Source organism: Nicotiana attenuata, unplaced genomic scaffold, assembly GCF_001879085.1.
Source record: "Nicotiana attenuata strain UT unplaced genomic scaffold, NIATTr2, whole genome shotgun sequence".
NCBI classification, from domain to species: Eukaryota; Viridiplantae; Streptophyta; class Magnoliopsida; order Solanales; family Solanaceae; genus Nicotiana; species Nicotiana attenuata.
Genome location: NW_017672483.1, coordinates 126,927 through 139,378, shown reverse-complemented (window position 1 = coordinate 139,378; position 12,452 = coordinate 126,927). Strand labels below are relative to the sequence as shown.

At 37.2% G+C, this 12,452-nt stretch overlaps 1 long non-coding RNA gene across 2 annotated transcripts in view; it reads left to right on the top strand.

The window, feature by feature from the left end:
• Window positions 1–420: 420 nt before the first annotated feature.
• LOC109213369 overlaps window positions 421–12,452 on the top strand; it is a 19,860-nt gene continuing 7,828 nt past the window's right edge. For both annotated transcript variants that reach the window (XR_002066007.1, XR_002066006.1), the window contains exon 1: window positions 421–1,403. This is a non-coding gene — a long non-coding RNA (uncharacterized LOC109213369). The remainder of the gene's footprint in view (window positions 1,404–12,452) is intronic.

Genomic DNA, 12,452 nt, shown 5'->3' with positions numbered 1-12,452 from the left:
TTTAAAGAACTTCAAAATCCTTTAGGAATCAACTTTCACTATTAGGCGCCAAAACGCTCCCGGGTCATCCAAAACCTGATCCGGACATACGCCCAAGTTCGAAATCATCATAAGAAACTGTTGGAGCCTTTAAATCCTTATTCCGAGGTTGTTTACTCAAAACGTTGCCCGAAGTCAAACTTGGCCTTTTAAGCCAACCTTAAGGAACCAATTTTTCCGATATCAACCCAAACTCTTCCAAATCCCGAACCAACCATCCCCACAAGTCATAAATCAGTAAAAGTAAGTACGGAAAGTCATATTTAAGAGAACGGGATTCTAGAAAGAAAAACAACCAATCGGGTCGTTACATCTTCTCTCTTTTTTTTTTCTTTTTTTCATCCTTTGTTCACCCATGATTGGCTATTTGGATGGGAAAAATAGTCTTTCCTAAGATTGTAATCACTTGCTTTAGTTTTATTCTTCCTTTGAGGTACTATCTATATAATTTTGTGCTCAAGAAATCTATTTTACTTGTGTTTGGTTTTCAGAATTTTGTTACAGACACCCATCCAATTTACTTTAATTTCTATCTTACCTTTGTTCCATTCCCCCTCTCTTTTTCTCAAATTTTCTCAGCTTTTTATTCCTTTGTTGTTCCATGTCCGCCTCGGGATGTCTTCTGTGGTTACGCTTCTTGAAATTGGTATTTTGAGAACGGAACTTTTCTTCTAGAGATGGACCAAATAATTGAATGGTCTACTACTGTGCATCCGATTTCTAGGAGTTCAATGGGAAGAAACAGGCGAAGACTTCAACATAGGATCTACTTGATCTTTGGGTGGTGGCTCAAATCAAATTTTTGTGATTATTTTGGTGTTCACTAGTAAGATAGCAAATGAGAGGCGGAGAGCTCTTTCTGTTCTACTATTTTTTTTGCTTCTTCTCTCTCACCATTGATCTCTTTCGCCCTCCACTGCTTGGTTTGCATTTGCAATTTCTTCATTCTGTCGAGGTTTCTCTTTTGTCTCTTTCTTTATTGCTACATTTTGTTGCTTATGGGAGTTTGATGGTCATTTGTTAGCAGTCCCCTTCTTTTGGGTATTTTTGTTGCTTAATTCTGTCTAAGTAGTGTAAATGCATGTGTATCTTTGTGCCTCATTTTCACATGGATGTCATTATTTAGCCGAAATGGTAAGAATATGGTAGTAAATCCTTACATGTTACTATTATTTTGCTGAAATTGGTAAGAGTCTGATAGTAATCCTTGCTTGTTTATATACATCCAACTGGCTTTTTCATTTGTAGTCAATTTGCTGAATTTTAACTACTCGGCCCATTAACCTTTCTCTATAAACCTTACTCGTAAATTTTGCTTTGGCAGGTTATCTTCTTAGTCTCATTCTCCAAGTACTCCTTTTACGGTAAGTTCACAGTTCCCATGTTCGTGTTCTCAATTAGTGGGAAACAAGAAGTTACATTCTTTAAATGTGCTTGCCTTAAAAAACATGTGCTATTCTATTTGAATATAAGAGTTACATTAGTTTATTTTCTTTCAATAAGATCTATGTTAGTCACATAAACTGATCTTCTTTTTTATTCAGTTCCCTTGTATCACCTTCTTCTTCTTCCGTAAACTTTTCCTGTAACTTCTATTTCTATCTTCCCCTACTTTTATTCTTGGGTGGTTGGAAATTGGAATGTGCGTGTTGTGTACCTCCTTTGCTCTTCTTTGTTTGCCTGAACTTGAACTTCCATTCAGTCAGAATGTCAAACTATAGCTTATTATATAATGCATGTAAGTTTTATTATTTATTCATATTTCTTTTTCTTTGTACTTTTTGGATTTCTTATTTTTTCTATGCATGTTGTTTTACAGTTTTATTTCCATCATTTCTAGTAGCCTTGAACTTTTCTGGGTAAACATGACAGGGCTATCTTTTTCTGTTTGGATTTTGTTTAATGTTACTTTTACTACTTTTGTTGTAACTTGTTAGTTCTGGAATTCAATAATTATTACTCCATGCGTCTATTATTCGCACATTCATGTTCAGAAATTGATCCTTAGATACATGTAATTGTGTATCATTTTAGGTTACTGTTTGTTGATATTCTTTTGACTTTTGGTAACAATTAACCTACTGCTTAATTAAATGGTCTCATCAATAATCTGAAGTATCCAAATTGTTACTTGAAGATTGGGTCTCTTCTATTGCTCTATAAAAAATCTGTTGTTTTCAATATACTGTTCAGTAGGTGTAAAAAGGAGGATGCACGAAATAATTCAAAAAAGAATAATAAACAGAAGGGTGAGTGGAAGATAATGCATGACGCAGAAGGTAATTGGGCCGTGGTGCACAGTGTATTAAGCACATCTTTTGTTGGGGGGGGGGGGGGGGGTTTGGGGGGGTGGGGGGGAAATGGGAGTTAAATAATGTTGAGCAATGTCACTGAGAAATCCAAGAAATAAAGGAGCCAAAAGTTTCAAACAAGACTGATTTAATTATAATTTTATCTCACAGTAACATAAACCTATAAGCATCTTCCAATGCAAAAAGAATCAAAATGTGCTACGAACTATAACGNTGGTTTAATTGGGTTGGGGTATTGGGTTTTAATTAGGCTAAATTAGGAAGCCAAAATCTGGCTATAAGTTAAATAGCCCTTTTCCCCATTTAATTCATAAAAAATAGTAAATAAATTTCTGAAAACTAATTGAAAGCACTGAAATGATTTATAATATATAATTAACAAATTAAAAATACAGGACTTAATTTTATGAGTATAAAACACGATTGAATCTTAAAAGGGCTAATATTGCAATTATATGCGATTTAGCTTAAAAAATACTAAATAAATTTGTAAAAATATGCAAAAAATTTTTTACCATAGCTATATCTTAGCATAAATATAAAATTCCAATAAACGAATTACCAAAATAATAATTTTGGAAATAATTATTGGGTTTTTATGGATGAAAAAGGGAAATAAATCAGTTTAAAAACCTTAAAAAATTATGGAAAAAATAGTAAAATGCTTGGACATACTTATATATGCATTATATATATATATGCTATTTTTAAAGATATTTTGCATAAAAAAATATACAGGGAAAAATTGGGTATCAACAATTATAGCCTACTATCAATACCCCACACTTAAAGCATTGCTCGTCCTCGAGCAATCAAACTACACTTCACATAGACACGACCCTTTTTAAACAACTCTCCTAACTCATCACACCAAGAATAATTAAAATAAATTGAGCACAATACCGTAACATCCTCGCCTCAAGATTTGACTCAAAAGCACCACACATGTTTCACAACCCGCTTACTTACTCTAACACAAAGGTCAACGACATTACCTTTCCTTCGTGAATCAAGTGCCCTCACACAACAATAGAGAGTAGTTCCACAAATAATTAAGTTTAAGAACAGTTAGAACTCAAGATATAAAGAATTCACTCACTCTCAGAAGTAACATTCATATTCCACAAAAGACGTACTATAAGCTTGCCCGTATTGTACTACTCTACTAATTGAGCTCATTCAGTTAATGATCAAGTTGAACTTTATTTGGTTGTAATGTAGGCTGCGGGACGGGTAGGATACATTTGGATATATTGGCTGCACCTCCCTAAGCACTTTAATACATACAATTGACCGTTCAAAACCCCACACTTATGTCAAACCATAACTCCACCTTCACTTTAATATACATCAACTCCCAACTCCTTTAAGCACAAATACACCAAGAGTTACCATTATCAATGAATTTTTTTTAAAAACAGTGCATCTTTCTCCTTATTTTAATAGTTCCACTCAAAAGCCAAACCAACACCATACACTTTAACTTTTACAAAGTTCATAACAAATTCAAGTGCCTGCGAGAGGTAAAAAGGTTCAAATAGATGGTCAATTCAAACAAATGGGTAAGACTTGGAATGTGGTTGCCAAAGAAACCGGATTACAGGCTCAAAGGGGTTAACTAAGATACATAACAATTAAGTGGTTAAAAGTATATAACTGGCTCAACAAAGAGACGCCTATATCATTTCCAAGATTGAATAAAACTACTATTTCGCTTTGCAAGCACACGGGGCAAGTTCTAGACATCAAATGCAATGCACAGAATAACACAAAACCTCTCACACACACGGCACATAACTCACTCAGGATCGGACTCATCAAGACACTCTAGTCAAAGCAGCTAAGCAAAGTTAAGATCATATAATTTATTGTACTTATACAAGAGTAAAAAACTGAGCCTAAACGTCACAACTAAAGTACTTACTATTCTCAAGCCATAATAAAGTCAAGAGTTATCGCTTTCATTTAAAATCACACCACAAGACCTCCTACTCCTAAAAAAATAAAAACTAATTACACCCGTTTTAGACAAAACCCTTGGAAAAGAACCGCGACACAAAGAAAAGCAAAGGGGAATTATTACATTACCTAAGTTTAACAAATATTTTTTTTAAAAAATCCAATCAAAAGAAACGAAAACAAACACACATATACATATGCATATTTACATACCCCACACCACACTTTAAATCGTGGCATGTCCCCATGGCACATAATTAAAAAGCATAAGGTAAAGGAAACTTCCCTGAACATCTAATCGGGGTCTGAGTCGAAGTTGGGTTCCATCCCTCGCGCCCGAACTAATGCACAGATCCATGCGGACAACTTCTTCTCGATCTTCTTTCGGTACACCCCACACTTATCTTTCTCGCTCACCGCAACCTTCTCTTTCGTGCCCTTTATTTTCCATTCAACACTCGCAGCTGGTTTGTCCTTTTGTGCTCCATTTGCTACATCCATCTTAAAAGTCACAATCTCCTCACCCACTCTAAGCATGAGTTTTCTCTCTTGTATATCTAATATAGCTCTACCCATTGCTAAGAATGGTCTTCCTAGGATGAGGGAGACCTCTTTGTTTTCCTCCATATGTACCACTACAAAATCCACAGGAAATACGAACTTATCCATCCGTACAAACACATCTTCCACTATCCCCTTGGGTATTATAGTTGTTTGGTCTGCCAGCTGCAAAGATATGGGTGCACACCGTATCTCTCGAATCTCCTTCTCTAGGTTCCTGTAGATAGATAGAGGCATTAAATCAATCGAAGCACCAAAATCACATAAGGATTTATCAAAATTAATAGTTCCTAAAGAGCAAGGTATAGTAAAACTCTCTAGATCTCCACACTTTTGTAGGAGTTTATTTTGCAATATCGCGCTGCAATGCTTTGTGAGCTTGACCACTGAGGTCTCCTCTATTTTCCTCTTTTCGTAAGGATCTCTTTCAAGAATTTAGCATAAGCAGGCATCTACGAGAGCACTTCTATGAATGGTAAGTTTACATGATCCTGTTTCAGCACATCTAGAGATTTCTCGAACTGCTTGTCCAGCTTTTCTCTACTTAGCTTTTGGAGAAAAGGTAGAGCAGGCATATGCTTGCTCGCCTCAGGTTCCTCCCTTCTTCTTTTAAACATCACTTTTAAGCTGCTCCCCGCTTTCTTTTTTAAGTCTCATATCTTTTTGGATTGGGGTGAGATCTTTCAACACTTGCCCACTTCTCAAAGTTACAACATTCGCTGTTTCATTGGGATTTCTTTCTGTAACAGTCGAAAGCGTTCCTGGGACCCTCTCAGACATTAGAGTTGCTAGGTGCCCAACCTGTCTTTCCAGGTTTTGAAAAGATGTGCCCAATTCTTTGATAGCTGTACCATGGGAATCAAGCCACTCATCTGTCTTGATAATGAAGGCATTCATTAGATCTTCCATACTAGATTGATTAGACTGTGGAGGTTGATACTACTGCCTCTACTGATTTTGAAAACATGGAGCTCTTTGTTCCTGGAATCTGGGGTTATTTTGTTTCCATGCATTTGCAGTACCCCCAGGTGAACTCCATGAAAAATTGGGGTACCTCTGACCCATTGAATTAAAATTATAGTTTTCTGCAGCATTCAGTTCCTCATTTGAGGCTTAACACTCATGAGTAGGGTTTCCTCTTCCACATATATCACAAGCTGCATGAGGCACATTTTTCTAGAGTTTTAAACGTTAATTCTGTGTTTTGAAACCCCAAATAGCTCCTTTTATTCTTCCTCAAATTGCGTGCACAGTCCGTGTCTTTATTCGGAAGGCTTTTATGTAAAAAAATTGATTGAAATGTGAATTCGTGCCTATAAATTCAATTGAGTTAATCGGTCAACATTTTAGAAAACAGACCCGAATCCGTATTTTGACAGCCCCGGTGGGTCCGTATCGTGATTTGGGACTTGGGCGTATGATCGGAATCAAATTCGGAGGTCCCTAGCTCGAGTTATCGCATTTTTGTCAAAAACATTTGAAGTTTAAAGGTTTATAGAATTTAAAGATTTGACCAAAGTTTGACTTTATTGCTACCGAGTCCAAATTTTGGTTTCGGAGCTTGGTATAGGTTCATTACTATATTTGTGACTTGTCTGCAAGATTTGGTGCAAAACGGAGTTGGTTTGACGTGATTCGGACGTCCGATAATTAAAATAGAAATTCTTAAGTTTTATTGAAAATTTTATTTGATTTGGTGTCCGATTCATAGTTCTAGGTGTTATTTTGGTGTTTTGATCGTGCGAGCGAGTTCGTATGAGGTTTTTGTACTTGTTTGCATATTTGGTTTGGAACTCCGAGGGCTCGGGTGAGTTTCGAATGGGCTAGGGAGTGGATTTGGACTTAGAATCATAGTGATGCCTTTTCGCTTCAGGTTTCTCTTACAGATCTCGCTTTTGCGAGATCTGGCTCCCATTTGGGAGACTCGAATTTGCAAACATGGCTTCGCATTTGCGAGCCTGGGCAGTCTGGAAGATTCTCGCATTTGCGAGGCAAAATGTAAGGCCCCAGAAAATTTCGCTAAGTAATTTAAGATTTCGTGGTGCCAAGGTAGGCTAATTATTTTATTTTGTGTGCAAACGAGGATTATCAATATGATAGAAATCAATTGGATATGGTAATAAGTATATAAGTCATATTATAAGTTATTTGGGGTCTAAGGAGAGGCCTAAGTCTAAGTTAAGTTGAAAAAGTACATGATAGGCTAAAATTTCAAATGAGTACGCACAAGACCAAACTTTGGATGAGCATATCTACATAGATGTAAGCTGTTATGTGATGCTCACCTATCAAATGAAAGATCTTCGAGTCTAGTTTCTAACGCTTCAAACCGTTCGTCATTTGGACACTCCTATAAAAAGTTATGACAAAATCACCAAAAGCTGGCAAAATGCAATTCTGCGGCCAATTGTGCGACCGCAGAATGAATATGCGAACCACAAAACTGGTCTGCGAACTGCAAAATGGCCGCAGACCAGCCCAGTGCAGACCACTTCTGGGCACCAGTTTCGCGATCCATTCCGCGACCCACATACCCATTCTATGGTCCATTCTACGACCGCAGACCCAATTTCGGAGGCTTCATTTTCCTATTTTCATAACCCGACCCCATTTTGATAAATAGGTTTTGGGGCTTTTTTTGGGCGACTTTTGAGGGTTTTAGAAAGAGGTAAGAGAATTTTAGAGAGAGAAGGAGGAAGCCTAACATTCTAATAATCCAATCGTGCACCAATCCTCAAGAATCAAGGAAGCTAATCACTAGATCATAATCTTTCCGGGTAAGTCCTACTTCTAAGATTTCATATAAGAGATTATTAGTTCAACTATATATTGTGGGTTGGAAATAGGCCATGCATGTGACACAAAGTTGTAGTATTTGGAGTAATAAAACATTTTGGGTAGTTTCTTGTTGAAATTGATTGAGGGAGGAAGGGATTACCATTGTAGAAGCCTTGTGGTCAATTTTGCATGCTAGGTGTTTGACAAAACTCCTAAGAGAGTTACACCATGGAAATCCTTCTAACTATTAATCTATTTTCGCTATCTTCCTATAGATAGTTATTGCTAGAAGTGTTGGGGCGTTGTAGTAACTTAAGAAAAGCTCAAGCGAGGTATGTGGGCTAAACTTTCTCTCTCGGAATTGAATTCCATAATGTTTCCGTAAGTTTAAGTATGATCTGCTCAAAATCCCTAATTTTTACGTTCAGGGTTATCTCCTATAGTCTTATAAACTTGGTTATTCCGAATGAGTATTATATCAAAAGATAAATATTTAAAGTATGGTTTGCTTATCAAAATGGTATGGCTTTGAGTTGTATTTTAACTGAAAACCAATATACCAATTGGGTGAGGAAAACTCGATATGCTTGATACTCCTAATTGCTCTTATGTATACCAAATATATTGATTGATTGTGTCTAGTTGTTGATAATCTACAAAGATGTTTGAAATGAATTAAATGAATTTGGAAAATAAGTGCGGCCAACGTGCCGAAAACTTAAGCTATTATTGTGCCTGGTGATGCCTATGAAATGAGAAAATGTGAAACCGATTATGAAATGAGCCCTGACTTTACTTTCCGTAAATCACTTCAAAAATAGAGTGGCCTAATGGCTTTTGTACTCAATTTATGCCCATAAGCGGTTGTTTGAGATAATGTTTTGCCTTATAAATACATTCAATGTGATCCGAGTTCTTATATACTCCGGTGTTTAAATTGTACATTGTCATGATTGAAAAAGAGTAATTCAAGAATAATTGGTGTAATTGCTTGTTTATGACTTCAGTGTGTGTTTCTATAGTGGGTTGGTGTGTCCCCTCCTTTTGGGAAGAATCCTTTGTGTTTACATTTCCATTACTAATGAACTTGAGGTGTATGATTTCTGAAATACTCTATATGCTGGTAATTGGTGATGATCCTTGAACTTAAATGAAGTGAAAGTATGAAATATAGAATGCGGCCATCGTGCCATGAACAATGAATCTTTTGAAAGGCCCAAAGATCCAAGGAAATATTGTTATTGTGAGAGGTTGAAAATATTAACAAAGATCTATACAATGTGAAAGATTCTAAGATGAATACATTCACCTTTATGTTACCTTGGGTGCAAATCAAACTAAAAATATTTTATGGAGTATCATTAGCAAAACCGAGGAAGGTTGGGTCATAAGGCCCACACCTGAAACTACACGTGCCGGTGTAGGGGTGGATTATGATTATTCCCCTCATTTGGGATGAAATTGAAATACTGCTGAAATTGTGATTATTCCCCTCATTTGTGTCACGACCCATTTTAGCTATAGGTCGTGATGGCGCCAACACCGCTGTCAGGCAAGCCAACTCTACATATTAGTGATTTCTTGCTTTACTTTTCCGAAACAGTTCCGACAATTTGCTTGTTTAAATCATAAATAAGTGATAATCAGCAATGTAAGAAAATGATTATACAAGACAAAAGAATAGTCTACTAATGTGTGTGCCAAGACCTGATGTCACAAGTATATGGGCATCTAGTAGAATACACAAAGAATAAATCTATCCTACCGCCTGAACTAGAATAGACAGCCAAAAGTACAGAGAGACCCCATCACGCTGCTGAACGGTGCGGGAGAAGGGCAGCTCACCGTGGAATCTCGGGACTCTATCAAGAATGCGCACCAGACTGATAGCCAGATATACCTGCCTCAGATCCTATACAATTAAGTACAGAAGCGTAGTATGAGTACATAAACAATATGTACCCAGTAAGTATCCCATCTAATCTCGAAGAAGTAGAGACGAGAGGTCGACTTGACACTTACTAGGGTCGAATAATATAAGAAAGTGTTATGCTAAGCATGGATGTCAAAAATAAATAACAATTCATAGCAATTAACCATTTACATTTCAGGGCATTTAACACAAGTTCAATTCACAAAAAAATACCGAGCAAGAAGCATGCGCAAATAGTGCCGAGGTCGTACGACCCGATCCAACATAAATATAAAGTGTGCACTGCCCGAGGGTCGAACGGCGCGAACCATAGATGCATCTATTACCACGCTCGCGAATCATTCGTGCGACGCGGTCAATTATAATTAAACACAACAAACAATCAAACAGGGATATATCAGGGAAACAATTAGTTAAAGAATGTCAATTTCTCTTTAAAAGGCCAAGGAAATGAAGTTGCTCTATATAAATTCATTTACCACATTCAACATAATTTAAGCAATCCAAATTGACCATAAAGTTACAAGAATATCACATAAAGCATGTTTTTGGGTCCTAGACTACCCGTACTTAAGCATATTAGTGGCTACACACGGACTCTCGTCACCTAGTGCGTACGTAGCCCCCGCATTTAGTGGAAAATTGTTCAATTATTTTACCTATGGGGACGATTCCCTCTTACAAGGTTAGAAAGGAGACTCACCTCGCTCTAAAGCGTAATTTCCGGTCCAAGCTTAAGCCCAAACCTTCAATTTGGTGCCAAACACTCCAAAACTATCCAAATAGCGTAGAAACCAATCAATATAAGCTTAAAGGTTCATATCCCAACTACTAGGGTGATTCCACAATCCAAATTACAAGATTCCTAAAATTCGACCCCGGACCCACGTGCCCGGATTTCGGAAATTTTTTAAGAAAGTTGTTACCCATATCCTAAGGATCAAGAATATATAATTTCTACTTCATTCCATAATAAATTTCATGGTTAAATCTTGTTTTTACCAAAACCTGGGTTTTTACTCAAATCCTATGAATTTTTACTAATTTTTGTGTGTTAATCTACCCAAAATCCAAGTATTAAACTCGCATTAAGTAGAAATAACTTACCTCACAATACTAGGTTGAAATCCTCTCTTTGAAAGCTCCCAAATAGCCCAAGTGTAGAGATAAAATGAAATAAATGGCCTAAGTCCCGTTTTTAAAGCCGTGTCCAGGCCTCTGAGTCGCATTTGCGACATCAGGTTCGCAAATGCGAAGTCGCAATTGCGACAAAAGCTTCGCAATTGTGAACTGGCCCCTCTCCTGCTATGATCGCAAATGCGATAAAGGGGTCGCAAATGCGGACCATGCTAGGTTCGCAAATACGAGGAAAATGTCGCAAATGCGACAACTGCCCCAGCCTGGCTTCGTCGCAAATGCGATGGCTTCCTCGCAAATGCGAGGTTCACAATTGCGAACATTTCCTCGCATTTGCGAGACCTGCAACATCTCACAGAAACACCGGAAAACTGGGGTGTTTTTCACCCCCAACCCATGCCCGAAACTCACCCGAGCCCTCGGGGCTCCACTCCGAACACCCACACAAGTCTAAAAACATTGTACAAACTTTCTCGAGCGATCAAATCGCCGAAATAACATCTAAAACTACGAATTCAACTCCAAAACGCAAGAAATCCTTAAGAACACTCAAAATTCCTATTTTTACTATCGGACGTCCGAATCACGTCAAATCAGTCCCGTTTCTCACCAAATTTCACAGACAAGACTTAAATATTATATTGGACCTGTACCGGCCTCCGGAACCAACATACGGGCCCGATACCAACATGATCAATCATTATTAATTTCTTTAAATCCTTAGAATTTCAGTTTAACAATTTTTAACAAAAAATTCATTACTCGGGCTAGGGACCTCGGAATTCGATTCCGGGCATACGCCCAGTTCCCATATTTTTCTATGGACCCTCCGGGACCGTCAAAATGTCAGTCCGGGTCCGTTTACTAAAAATGTTGACCGAAGTCAAACTTGGCCTTTTAAACCAACCTTAAGGAACTAAGTGTTCCGATTTCAACCCAAACTCTGCCAAATCCCGAGATAACCATCCCTGCAAGTCATATATCAGTAAAAGCAAGTACGGGAAGTCTTATTTAGTGGAACGGGGTTCTAGAAAGCAAAACGACCAGTCAGGTCGTTACAATGTTTCCTTTGTATACCATTTTGAGCAGTAATTAGATTTCTGTAAATATCTCTTATTAATAGCAGCAATTGTGTGTAGACAGGGCAATTCATCAAGTTGGAATTCCAAGCAGTCACAGGTCCTCTTCTTCAAGTCCACAATAAATTCAATTCCTTCAGTATTTATTCTAAACAACATTGAATAAAGGTTGAATAGCTAAGAAGGAATTAAAAATTAAGATAAACTATATTAGTGTATTATTGCTTCAAAAAAGAAAAAGTATGTAGTTTTTTATATGTAAGCAGTAAATCACTGCAGCAGATATAAAAAGCTGAAGTGATTATGCATTAGTTAATTACTTCAGAGAAAACACGCTGAAGTAAATCCTGAAGTTAATAAATATACTCACAAACATTTTGCAAACCAAGTCCATCTTCTTAGTCATCTCTTCTTCTGCCCATATTGATACTTTGTGAAAAGTGTCATTTGCTTTTTTTCTCCATTCATAAACCACTCTCCCAACTTTTCTTGGATGAAATCTAATATTCTTAAAATAGGCATCTCTCTCGCTTTTAGTAACATGAAATTCATTGATTCTACCATGTTTGTTGTCAGCATATCATAACGTCGCCGTGGGAACCACGATCGAGCCCATCTCTCTGGAGGCTCTTCCATTATGTAATTGTATGTTTT